The sequence below is a fragment of the Camelus dromedarius genome, chromosome 8 (genome assembly GCF_036321535.1).
Source record: "Camelus dromedarius isolate mCamDro1 chromosome 8, mCamDro1.pat, whole genome shotgun sequence".
Taxonomy (NCBI): Eukaryota; Metazoa; Chordata; class Mammalia; order Artiodactyla; family Camelidae; genus Camelus; species Camelus dromedarius.
In genome coordinates, this window is record NC_087443.1 from 4405416 (window position 1) to 4416962 (window position 11547).

General features: G+C 71.0%; 5 non-coding genes across 5 annotated transcripts; all 5 read right to left on the reverse strand.

Annotated features, from left to right (window-relative positions):
- Window positions 1-1043: 1043 nt before the first annotated feature.
- LOC135321956 (5S ribosomal RNA) lies at window positions 1044-1162 on the reverse strand. Its single transcript, XR_010382132.1, has one exon. It is a non-coding gene; the product is annotated as a 5S ribosomal RNA (ribosomal RNA).
- Window positions 1163-3384: 2222 nt separating this feature from the next.
- LOC135321926 (5S ribosomal RNA) lies at window positions 3385-3503 on the reverse strand. The gene has a single exon (XR_010382101.1). It is a non-coding gene; the product is annotated as a 5S ribosomal RNA (ribosomal RNA).
- A 2217-nt stretch (window positions 3504-5720) lies between these two features.
- LOC135321957 (5S ribosomal RNA) lies at window positions 5721-5839 on the reverse strand. The gene has a single exon (XR_010382133.1). It is a non-coding gene; the product is annotated as a 5S ribosomal RNA (ribosomal RNA).
- Window positions 5840-8065: 2226 nt separating this feature from the next.
- On the reverse strand, window positions 8066-8184 carry LOC135321927 (5S ribosomal RNA). Its single transcript, XR_010382102.1, has one exon. It is a non-coding gene; the product is annotated as a 5S ribosomal RNA (ribosomal RNA).
- Window positions 8185-10406: 2222 nt separating this feature from the next.
- Window positions 10407-10525, reverse strand: LOC135321958 (5S ribosomal RNA). Its single transcript, XR_010382134.1, has one exon. It is a non-coding gene; the product is annotated as a 5S ribosomal RNA (ribosomal RNA).
- Window positions 10526-11547: the final 1022 nt, after the last annotated feature.

Consider the following 11547-nt stretch of genomic DNA (forward strand, 5'->3'; position numbering starts at 1 on the left):
CCTAGGCAGGGTGGTGGTGCTTGGGCGGCACCCCGGGCAGGAGGCAGGTAGGTGCCTTGGGGCTGGCAGTCCCCCGCGGGGCCCCAGGACTCCCAGACGACGTCTCACGAGTCCCGTTCTGCGCGCTGCTCGGGTTCCTTCCCCGGGAGCCGCGGGCCGGGGGCCCGGCACAGACAGACGGTCCCGCCGGCGGTGGGTGTGCGCAGGTCAGCGTGTCGGCGGCAGTGTGCGTGTCCCGGTGGGTGGGTTTTCGTGTCGTCGTCCTGCTTTCCGTCGTCTCTCTGTCTCTCTGGCCGTCGGTTCCGACTCCGGGCCTCTCTGGGCCGGGCGCGCCCGGACTTGCTTGAGTGCGCCTGGCTGGCTGTTGCTGGAGAGCAGCGGCGACGGGCGTGTGCCGAGGGGGGCGTCGTGGAACTGGAGGGCCAACGCACGAAGTGGCTCTGGCGGGGCCCAGGTTCCAAGGGACACGGAGGGGCGACCGGTGGGCGTGGCCCTGCCGGGCGAAGGACGGGAACGTCCTTTCCTTCCGTGGGGAGAGCAGGCCAAGGCTGGTGGAGAGAAGGCGGTCTCGGCGGGCGGGCGCTGGCGTCGACTTGGGGCGGGCAGCCGGCGGCTGGGCGCCGTTGGACGTCGAGAGGGCTCGCGGGCCGCGGGCGGCAGGAGGACGAGGACGGACCGAGGGAGCCCAGGCCTGCGGCGGAGTCGCGGTCGGGCCGTCGCCCCTCCCGCCTCACAGTCCCCCCAGGGGAGGGCCGGGGGGCTGTGGGGGCTGTGGGGGGCCGGGGCTGCGAGGTCCAAGGGGCAGGGAAGCGGCTGCCTGTGCGCCCGCCGGCATGCGGGCAGGCCGGCCGGCTGCCCGGCCGGCTGCCCGCCTGCCTGCCTGCCTGACGCGGGGTCGGGGCAGGCCGTGGGCTGCGCGGGCGTGGCGTGGTGGGGGGAGGGTCAGGAGGTGCTCGGGCCTGCGGGGAGCCGCCTTGGGGACAGGGGCGGCGGCTAAAGGAGAGGGAGGCAGGAGGCCAAAAAAAAAAAAAAAAAAAAAAAAAAGCCTACAGCACCCGGTATTCCCAGGCGGTCTCCCATCCAAGTACTAACCAGGCCCGACCCCGCTTAGCTTCCGAGATCAGACGAGATCGGGCGCGTTCAGGGTGGTATGGCCGTAGACAGCGGCAGGCGCCGCGCGGCGCCTCAAGAGCCCGCGCTGCGCCTTCCCTGCCGCCGCCTCGGCCGGCCCGCGCCGTGCCGAACCGAGCCCGGCCGGGCCGGGCCGAGCCGAGCCGAGCCGAGCCGAGCCGAGCCAAGCCAAGCCAAGCCACCGCGGCCTGCACTCAGCGCACACAGCGCAGAGCGCAGAGCGCACCGCGCGCCTGCCGCCCGCCTCCCAGCGCCTCCCGCCCACCCCGGGACTCTCCAGGCCCGTCCCAGCTCGGATCCCCGCATCAGGCTCGCTGGCAGGGGCAAGTGGCCCCGGAGGCGTCCGGACCCGGGCCTCCGGGCCTCCGGGCCGCCGGCCGGCCGGCCCCTGAGCCCCACCCACCCACCTCCGGGCCTAGGCGTAGCCCAGCGCGGACCTTGGCCGCCCCTCCTGCCTCCACCAACTTGCCCAAACCCACCCAGTACCTCCGTCGCGGCGGGAGGGAAGGCATCAGCCCGGGCCCGACGCCCCACCCCGCCCCACCCTTCACCCCACACCGGGCCGGTGGGCGTCAGCGGGCCTCCCTGCCCAGCCCCCGAGGCGAAAGAAGACAGCCCCTTGCAGAGAGAGCTGAGAAAGACGGGACGGACCGAAGGACGGACGATCGGACGGACAGGAGCGCGCGCCGGCCCACGCAGACACGCACGCACGCGGACACACACAAACACACACACACACACACACACACACACACACACACACACACAGACACACACTGAAAACACACAGCTAGACACACACCCCTCCACCCCCACCCCCACCCCAGACAAACGGAGGGGAAGAGAGGGAGCATGAGCCAGCTGCTCCAGGAGAGCCAGAGTGAGAGCAAACGTGAGAGGCTATGGTGAGAGGGAGAAAGAGAGGAAGGAGACACAGTGGTGGAGAGACAGGCGGCGCCGGGGGTGCGTTCTGGGAGGGGGTGGGGGGTGAGGGGGTGACAGAGGCAGAGGCAGAGGCAGAGGCAGAGACAGAGAAAGAGACAGAGAAAGAGACCAGAGACAGACTGACAGAGAGACAAGAGTTTGACAGAGAGAGGGAGAGAGGGAGACGGAGGGGTCAACGCTGGACCCAGAAGCAGACAGACACACCCGGGACAGATGCTCTTGTCACAGACCTTGCCGAGCCGCAGATGAGCCTCTGCTGAAGACGGAGCTTCCCCTAGGCAGGGTGGTGGTGCTTGGGCGGCACCCCGGGCAGGAGGCAGGTAGGTGCCTTGGGGCTGGCAGTCCCCCGCGGGGCCCCAGGACTCCCAGACGACGTCTCACGAGTCCCGTTCTGCGCGCTGCTCGGGTTCCTTCCCCGGGAGCCGCGGGCCGGGGGCCCGGCACAGACAGACGGTCCCGCCGGCGGTGGGTGTGCGCAGGTCAGCGTGTCGGCGGCAGTGTGCGTGTCCCGGTGGGTGGGTTTTCGTGTCGTCGTCCTGCTTTCCGTCGTCTCTCTGTCTCTCTGGCCGTCGGTTCCGACTCCGGGCCTCTCTGGGCCGGGCGCGCCCGGACTTGCTTGAGTGCGCCTGGCTGGCTGTTGCTGGAGAGCAGCGGCGACGGGCGTGTGCCGAGGGGGGCGTCGTGGAACTGGAGGGCCAACGCACGAAGTGGCTCTGGCGGGGCCCAGGTTCCAAGGGACACGGAGGGGCGACCGGTGGGCGTGGCCCTGCCGGGCGAAGGACGGGAACGTCCTTTCCTTCCGTGGGGAGAGCAGGCCAAGGCTGGTGGAGAGAAGGCGGTCTCGGCGGGCGGGCGCTGGCGTCGACTTGGGGCGGGCAGCCGGCGGCTGGGCGCCGTTGGACGTCGAGAGGGCTCGCGGGCCGCGGGCGGCAGGAGGACGAGGACGGACCGAGGGAGCCCAGGCCTGCGGCGGAGTCGCGGTCGGGCCGTCGCCCCTCCCGCCTCACAGTCCCCCCAGGGGAGGGCCGGGGGGCTGTGGGGGCTGTGGGGGGCCGGGGCTGCGAGGTCCAAGGGGCAGGGAAGCGGCTGCCTGTGCGCCCGCCGGCATGCGGGCAGGCCGGCCGGCTGCCCGGCCTGCTGCCCGCCTGCCTGCCTGCCTGACGCGGGGTCGGGGCAGGCCGTGGGCTGCGCGGGCGTGGCGTGGTGGGGGGAGGGTCAGGAGGTGCTCGGGCCTGCGGGGAGCCGCCTTGGGGACAGGGGCGGCGGCTAAAGGAGAGGGAGGCAGGAGGCCAAAAAAAAAAAAAAAAAAGCCTACAGCACCCGGTATTCCCAGGCGGTCTCCCATCCAAGTACTAACCAGGCCCGACCCTGCTTAGCTTCCGAGATCAGACGAGATCGGGCGCGTTCAGGGTGGTATGGCCGTAGACAGCGGCAGGCGCCGCGCGGCGCCTCAAGAGCCCGCGCTGCGCCTTCCCTGCCGCCGCCTCGGCCGGCCCGCGCCGTGCCGAACCGAGCCCGGCCGGGCCGGGCCGAGCCGAGCCGAGCCGAGCCGAGCCGAGCCAAGCCAAGCCAAGCCACCGCGGCCTGCACTCAGCGCACACAGCGCAGAGCGCAGAGCGCACCGCGCGCCTGCCGCCCGCCTCCCAGAGCCTCCCGCCCACCCCGGGACTCTCCAGGCCCGTCCCAGCTCGGATCCCCGCATCAGGCTCGCTGGCAGGGGCAAGTGGCCCCGGAGGCGTCCGGACCCGGGCCTCCGGGCCTCCGGGCCGCCGGCCGGCCGGCCCCTGAGCCCCACCCACCCACCTCCGGGCCTAGGCGTAGCCCAGCGCGGACCTTGGCCGCCCCTCCTGCCTCCACCAACTTGCCCAAACCCACCCAGTACCTCCGTCGCGGCGGGAGGGAAGGCATCAGCCGGGGCCCGACGCCCCACCCCGCCCCACCCTTCACCCCACACCGGGCCGGTGGGCGTCAGCGGGCCTCCCTGCCCAGCCCCCGAGGCGAAAGAAGACAGCCCCTTGCAGAGAGAGCTGAGAAAGACGGGACGGACCGAAGGACGGACGATCGGACGGACAGGAGCGCGCGCCGGCCCACGCAGACACGCACGCACGCGGACACACACAAACACACACACACACACACACACACACACACACACACACACAGACACACACTGAAAACACACAGCTAGACACACACCCCTCCACCCCCACCCCCACCCCAGACAAACGGAGGGGAAGAGAGGGAGCATGAGCCAGCTGCTCCAGGAGAGCCAGAGTGAGAGCAAACGTGAGAGGCTATGGTGAGAGGGAGAAAGAGAGGAAGGAGACACAGTGGTGGAGAGACAGGCGGCGCCGGGGGTGCGTTCTGGGAGGGGGTGGGGGGTGAGGGGGTGACAGAGGCAGAGGCAGAGGCAGAGGCAGAGACAGAGAAAGAGACCAGAGACAGACTGACAGAGAGACAAGAGTTTGACAGAGAGAGGGAGAGAGGGAGACGGAGGGGGCAACGCTGGACCCAGAAGCAGACAGACACACCCGGGACAGATGCTCTTGTCACAGACCTTGCCGAGCCGCAGATGAGCCTCTGCTGAAGACGGAGCTTCCCCTAGGCAGGGTGGTGGTGCTTGGGCGGCACCCCGGGCAGGAGGCAGGTAGGTGCCTTGGGGCTGGCAGTCCCCCGCGGGGCCCCAGGACTCCCAGACGACGTCTCACGAGTCCCGTTCTGCGCGCTGCTCGGGTTCCTTCCCCGGGAGCCGCGGGCCGGGGGCCCGGCACAGACAGACGGTCCCGCCGGCGGTGGGTGTGCGCAGGTCAGCGTGTCGGCGGCAGTGTGCGTGTCCCGGTGGGTGGGTTTTCGTGTCGTCGTCCTGCTTTCCGTCGTCTCTCTGTCTCTCTGGCCGTCGGTTCCGACTCCGGGCCTCTCTGGGCCGGGCGCGCCCGGACTTGCTTGAGTGCGCCTGGCTGGCTGTTGCTGGAGAGCAGCGGCGACGGGCGTGTGCCGAGGGGGGCGTCGTGGAACTGGAGGGCCAACGCACGAAGTGGCTCTGGCGGGGCCCAGGTTCCAAGGGACACGGAGGGGCGACCGGTGGGCGTGGCCCTGCCGGGCGAAGGACGGGAACGTCCTTTCCTTCCGTGGGGAGAGCAGGCCAAGGCTGGTGGAGAGAAGGCGGTCTCGGCGGGCGGGCGCTGGCGTCGACTTGGGGCGGGCAGCCGGCGGCTGGGCGCCGTTGGACGTCGAGAGGGCTCGCGGGCCGCGGGCGGCAGGAGGACGAGGACGGACCGAGGGAGCCCAGGCCTGCGGCGGAGTCGCGGTCGGGCCGTCGCCCCTCCCGCCTCACAGTCCCCCCAGGGGAGGGCCGGGGGGCTGTGGGGGCTGTGGGGGGCCGGGGCTGCGAGGTCCAAGGGGCAGGGAAGCGGCTGCCTGTGCGCCCGCCGGCATGCGGGCAGGCCGGCCGGCTGCACGGCCGGCTGCCCGCCTGCCTGCCTGCCTGACGCGGGGTCGGGGCAGGCCGTGGGCTGCGCGGGCGTGGCGTGGTGGGGGGAGGGTCAGGAGGTGCTCGGGCCTGCGGGGAGCCGCCTTGGGGACAGGGGCGGCGGCTAAAGGAGAGGGAGGCAGGAGGCCAAAAAAAAAAAAAAAAAAAAAAAAAAAGCCTACAGCACCCGGTATTCCCAGGCGGTCTCCCATCCAAGTACTAACCAGGCCCGACCCCGCTTAGCTTCCGAGATCAGACGAGATCGGGCGCGTTCAGGGTGGTATGGCCGTAGACAGCGGCAGGCGCCGCGCGGCGCCTCAAGAGCCCGCGCTGCGCCTTCCCTGCCGCCGCCTCGGCCGGCCCGCGCCGTGCCGAACCGAGCCCGGCCGGGCCGAGCCGAGCCGAGCCGAGCCGAGCCGAGCCGAGCCAAGCCAAGCCAAGCCACCGCGGCCTGCACTCAGCGCACACAGCGCAGAGCGCAGAGCGCACCGCGCGCCTGCCGCCCGCCTCCCAGCGCCTCCCGCCCACCCCGGGACTCTCCAGGCCCGTCCCAGCTCGGATCCCCGCATCAGGCTCGCTGGCAGGGGCAAGTGGCCCCGGAGGCGTCCGGACCCGGGCCTCCGGGCCTCCGGGCCGCCGGCCGGCCGGCCCCTGAGCCCCACCCACCCACCTCCGGGCCTAGGCGTAGCCCAGCGCGGACCTTGGCCGCCCCTCCTGCCTCCACCAACTTGCCCAAACCCACCCAGTACCTCCGTCGCGGCGGGAGGGAAGGCATCAGCCCGGGCCCGACGCCCCACCCCGCCCCACCCTTCACCCCACACCGGGCCGGTGGGCGTCAGCGGGCCTCCCTGCCCAGCCCCCGAGGCGAAAGAAGACAGCCCCTTGCAGAGAGAGCTGAGAAAGACGGGACGGACCGAAGGACGGACGATCGGACGGACAGGAGCGCGCGCCGGCCCACGCAGACACGCACGCACGCGGACACACACAAACACACACACACACACACACACACACACACACACACACAGACACACACTGAAAACACACAGACGCAGCGCTCGACTGTCACCCCCACCCCCACCCCAGACAAACGGAGGGGAAGAGAGGGAGCATGAGCCAGCTGCTCCAGGAGAGCCAGAGTGAGAGCAAACGTGAGAGGCTATGGTGAGAGGGAGAAAGAGAGGAAGGAGACACAGTGGTGGAGAGACAGGCGGCGCCGGGGGTGCGTTCTGGGAGGGGGTGGGGGGTGAGGGGGTGACAGAGGCAGAGGCAGAGGCAGAGGCAGAGACAGAGAAAGAGACAGAGAAAGAGACCAGAGACAGACTGACAGAGAGACAAGAGTTTGACAGAGAGAGGGAGAGAGGGAGACGGAGGGGTCAACGCTGGACCCAGAAGCAGACAGACACACCCGGGACAGATGCTCTTGTCACAGACCTTGCCGAGCCGCAGATGAGCCTCTGCTGAAGACGGAGCTTCCCCTAGGCAGGGTGGTGGTGCTTGGGCGGCACCCCGGGCAGGAGGCAGGTAGGTGCCTTGGGGCTGGCAGTCCCCCGCGGGGCCCCAGGACTCCCAGACGACGTCTCACGAGTCCCGTTCTGCGCGCTGCTCGGGTTCCTTCCCCGGGAGCCGCGGGCCGGGGGCCCGGCACAGACAGACGGTCCCGCCGGCGGTGGGTGTGCGCAGGTCAGCGTGTCGGCGGCAGTGTGCGTGTCCCGGTGGGTGGGTTTTCGTGTCGTCGTCCTGCTTTCCGTCGTCTCTCTGTCTCTCTGGCCGTCGGTTCCGACTCCGGGCCTCTCTGGGCCGGGCGCGCCCGGACTTGCTTGAGTGCGCCTGGCTGGCTGTTGCTGGAGAGCAGCGGCGACGGGCGTGTGCCGAGGGGGGCGTCGTGGAACTGGAGGGCCAACGCACGAAGTGGCTCTGGCGGGGCCCAGGTTCCAAGGGACACGGAGGGGCGACCGGTGGGCGTGGCCCTGCCGGGCGAAGGACGGGAACGTCCTTTCCTTCCGTGGGGAGAGCAGGCCAAGGCTGGTGGAGAGAAGGCGGTCTCGGCGGGCGGGCGCTGGCGTCGACTTGGGGCGGGCAGCCGGCGGCTGGGCGCCGTTGGACGTCGAGAGGGCTCGCGGGCCGCGGGCGGCAGGAGGACGAGGACGGACCGAGGGAGCCCAGGCCTGCGGCGGAGTCGCGGTCGGGCCGTCGCCCCTCCCGCCTCACAGTCCCCCCAGGGGAGGGCCGGGGGGCTGTGGGGGCTGTGGGGGGCCGGGGCTGCGAGGTCCAAGGGGCAGGGAAGCGGCTGCCTGTGCGCCCGCCGGCATGCGGGCAGGCCGGCCGGCTGCCCGGCCTGCTGCCCGCCTGCCTGCCTGCCTGACGCGGGGTCGGGGCAGGCCGTGGGCTGCGCGGGCGTGGCGTGGTGGGGGGAGGGTCAGGAGGTGCTCGGGCCTGCGGGGAGCCGCCTTGGGGACAGGGGCGGCGGCTAAAGGAGAGGGAGGCAGGAGGCCAAAAAAAAAAAAAAAAAAAAAAAAAAGCCTACAGCACCCGGTATTCCCAGGCGGTCTCCCATCCAAGTACTAACCAGGCCCGACCCTGCTTAGCTTCCGAGATCAGACGAGATCGGGCGCGTTCAGGGTGGTATGGCCGTAGACAGCGGCAGGCGCCGCGCGGCGCCTCAAGAGCCCGCGCTGCGCCTTCCCTGCCGCCGCCTCGGCCGGCCCGCGCCGTGCCGAACCGAGCCCGGCCGGGCCGGGCCGAGCCGAGCCGAGCCGAGCCGAGCCGAGCCAAGCCAAGCCAAGCCACCGCGGCCTGCACTCAGCGCACACAGCGCAGAGCGCAGAGCGCACCGCGCGCCTGCCGCCCGCCTCCCAGAGCCTCCCGCCCACACCCCGGGACTCTCCAGGCCCGTCCCAGCTCGGATCCCCGCATCAGGCTCGCTGGCAGGGGCAAGTGGCCCCGGAGGCGTCCGGACCCGGGCCTCCGGGCCTCCGGGCCGCCGGCCGGCCGGCCCCTGAGCCCCACCCACCCACCTCCGGGCCTAGGCGTAGCCCAGCGCGGACCTTGGCCGCCCCTCCTGCCTCCACCAACTTGCCCAAACCCACCCAGTACCTCCGTCGCGGCGGGAGGGAAGGCATCAGCCGGGGCCCGACGCCCCACCCCGCCCCACCCTTCACCCCACACCGGGCCGGTGGGCGTCAGCGGGCCTCCCTGCCCAGCCCCCGAGGCGAAAGAAGACAGCCCCTTGCAGAGAGAGCTGAGAAAGACGGGACGGACCGAAGGACGGACGATCGGACGGACAGGAGCGCGCGCCGGCCCACGCAGACACGCACGCACGCGGACACACACAAACACACACACACACACACACACACACACACACACACACACACAGACACACACTGAAAACACACAGCTAGACACACACCCCTCCACCCCCACCCCCACCCCAGACAAACGGAGGGGAAGAGAGGGAGCATGAGCCAGCTGCTCCAGGAGAGCCAGAGTGAGAGCAAACGTGAGAGGCTATGGTGAGAGGGAGAAAGAGAGGAAGGAGACACAGTGGTGGAGAGACAGGCGGCGCCGGGGGTGCGTTCTGGGAGGGGGTGGGGGGTGAGGGGGTGACAGAGGCAGAGGCAGAGGCAGAGGCAGAGACAGAGAAAGAGAGACAGAGACAGACTGACAGAGAGACAAGAGTTTGACAGAGAGAGGGAGAGAGGGAGACGGAGGGGGCAACGCTGGACCCAGAAGCAGACAGACACACCCGGGACAGATGCTCTTGTCACAGACCTTGCCGAGCCGCAGATGAGCCTCTGCTGAAGACGGAGCTTCCCCTAGGCAGGGTGGTGGTGCTTGGGCGGCACCCCGGGCAGGAGGCAGGTAGGTGCCTTGGGGCTGGCAGTCCCCCGCGGGGCCCCAGGACTCCCAGACGACGTCTCACGAGTCCCGTTCTGCGCGCTGCTCGGGTTCCTTCCCCGGGAGCCGCGGGCCGGGGGCCCGGCACAGACAGACGGTCCCGCCGGCGGTGGGTGTGCGCAGGTCAGCGTGTCGGCGGCAGTGTGCGTGTCCCGGTGGGTGGGTTTTCGTGTCGTCGTCCTGCTTTCCGTCGTCTCTCTGTCTCTCTGGCCGTCGGTTCCGACTCCGGGCCTCTCTGGGCCGGGCGCGCCCGGACTTGCTTGAGTGCGCCTGGCTGGCTGTTGCTGGAGAGCAGCGGCGACGGGCGTGTGCCGAGGGGGGCGTCGTGGAACTGGAGGGCCAACGCACGAAGTGGCTCTGGCGGGGCCCAGGTTCCAAGGGACACGGAGGGGCGACCGGTGGGCGTGGCCCTGCCGGGCGAAGGACGGGAACGTCCTTTCCTTCCGTGGGGAGAGCAGGCCAAGGCTGGTGGAGAGAAGGCGGTCTCGGCGGGCGGGCGCTGGCGTCGACTTGGGGCGGGCAGCCGGCGGCTGGGCGCCGTTGGACGTCGAGAGGGCTCGCGGGCCGCGGGCGGCAGGAGGACGAGGACGGACCGAGGGAGCCCAGGCCTGCGGCGGAGTCGCGGTCGGGCCGTCGCCCCTCCCGCCTCACAGTCCCCCCAGGGGAGGGCCGGGGGGCTGTGGGGGCTGTGGGGGGCCGGGGCTGCGAGGTCCAAGGGGCAGGGAAGCGGCTGCCTGTGCGCCCGCCGGCATGCGGGCAGGCCGGCCGGCTGCCCGGCCGGCTGCCCGCCTGCCTGCCTGCCTGACGCGGGGTCGGGGCAGGCCGTGGGCTGCGCGGGCGTGGCGTGGTGGGGGGAGGGTCAGGAGGTGCTCGGGCCTGCGGGGAGCCGCCTTGGGGACAGGGGCGGCGGCTAAAGGAGAGGGAGGCAGGAGGCCAAAAAAAAAAAAAAAAAAAAAAAAAGAGCCTACAGCACCCGGTATTCCCAGGCGGTCTCCCATCCAAGTACTAACCAGGCCCGACCCCGCTTAGCTTCCGAGATCAGACGAGATCGGGCGCGTTCAGGGTGGTATGGCCGTAGACAGCGGCAGGCGCCGCGCGGCGCCTCAAGAGCCCGCGCTGCGCCTTCCCTGCCGCCGCCTCGGCCGGCCCGCGCCGTGCCGAACCGAGCCCGGCCGGGCCGAGCCGAGCCGAGCCGAGCCGAGCCGAGCCGAGCCAAGCCAAGCCAAGCCACCGCGGCCTGCACTCAGCGCACACAGCGCAGAGCGCAGAGCGCACCGCGCGCCTGCCGCCCGCCTCCCAGCGCCTCCCGCCCACCCCGGGACTCTCCAGGCCCGTCCCAGCTCGGATCCCCGCATCAGGCTCGCTGGCAGGGGCAAGTGGCCCCGGAGGCGTCCGGACCCGGGCCTCCGGGCCTCCGGGCCGCCGGCCGGCCGGCCCCTGAGCCCCACCCACCCACCTCCGGGCCTAGGCGTAGCCCAGCGCGGACCTTGGCCGCCCCTCCTGCCTCCACCAACTTGCCCAAACCCACCCAGTACCTCCGTCGCGGCGGGAGGGAAGGCATCAGCCCGGGCCCGACGCCCCACCCCGCCCCACCCTTCACCCACACCGGGCCGGTGGGCGTCAGCGGGCCTCCCTGCCCAGCCCCCGAGGCGAAAGAAGACAGCCCCTTGCAGAGAGAGCTGAGAAAGACGGGACGGACCGAAGGACGGACGATCGGACGGACAGGAGCGCGCGCCGGCCCACGCAGACACGCACGCACGCGGACACACACAAACACACACACACACACACACACACACACACACACACACAGACACACACTGAAAACACACAGCTAGACACACACCCCTCCACCCCCACCCCCACCCCAGACAAACGGAGGGGAAGAGAGGGAGCATGAGCCAGCTGCTCCAGGAGAGCCAGAGTGAGAGCAAACGTGAGAGGCTATGGTGAGAGGGAGAAAGAGAGGAAGGAGACACAGTGGTGGAGAGACAGGCGGCGCCGGGGGTGCGTTCTGGGAGGGGGTGGGGGGTGAGGGGGTGACAGAGGCAGAGGCAGAGGCAGAGGCAGAGACAGAGAAAGAGACAGAGAAAGAGACCAGA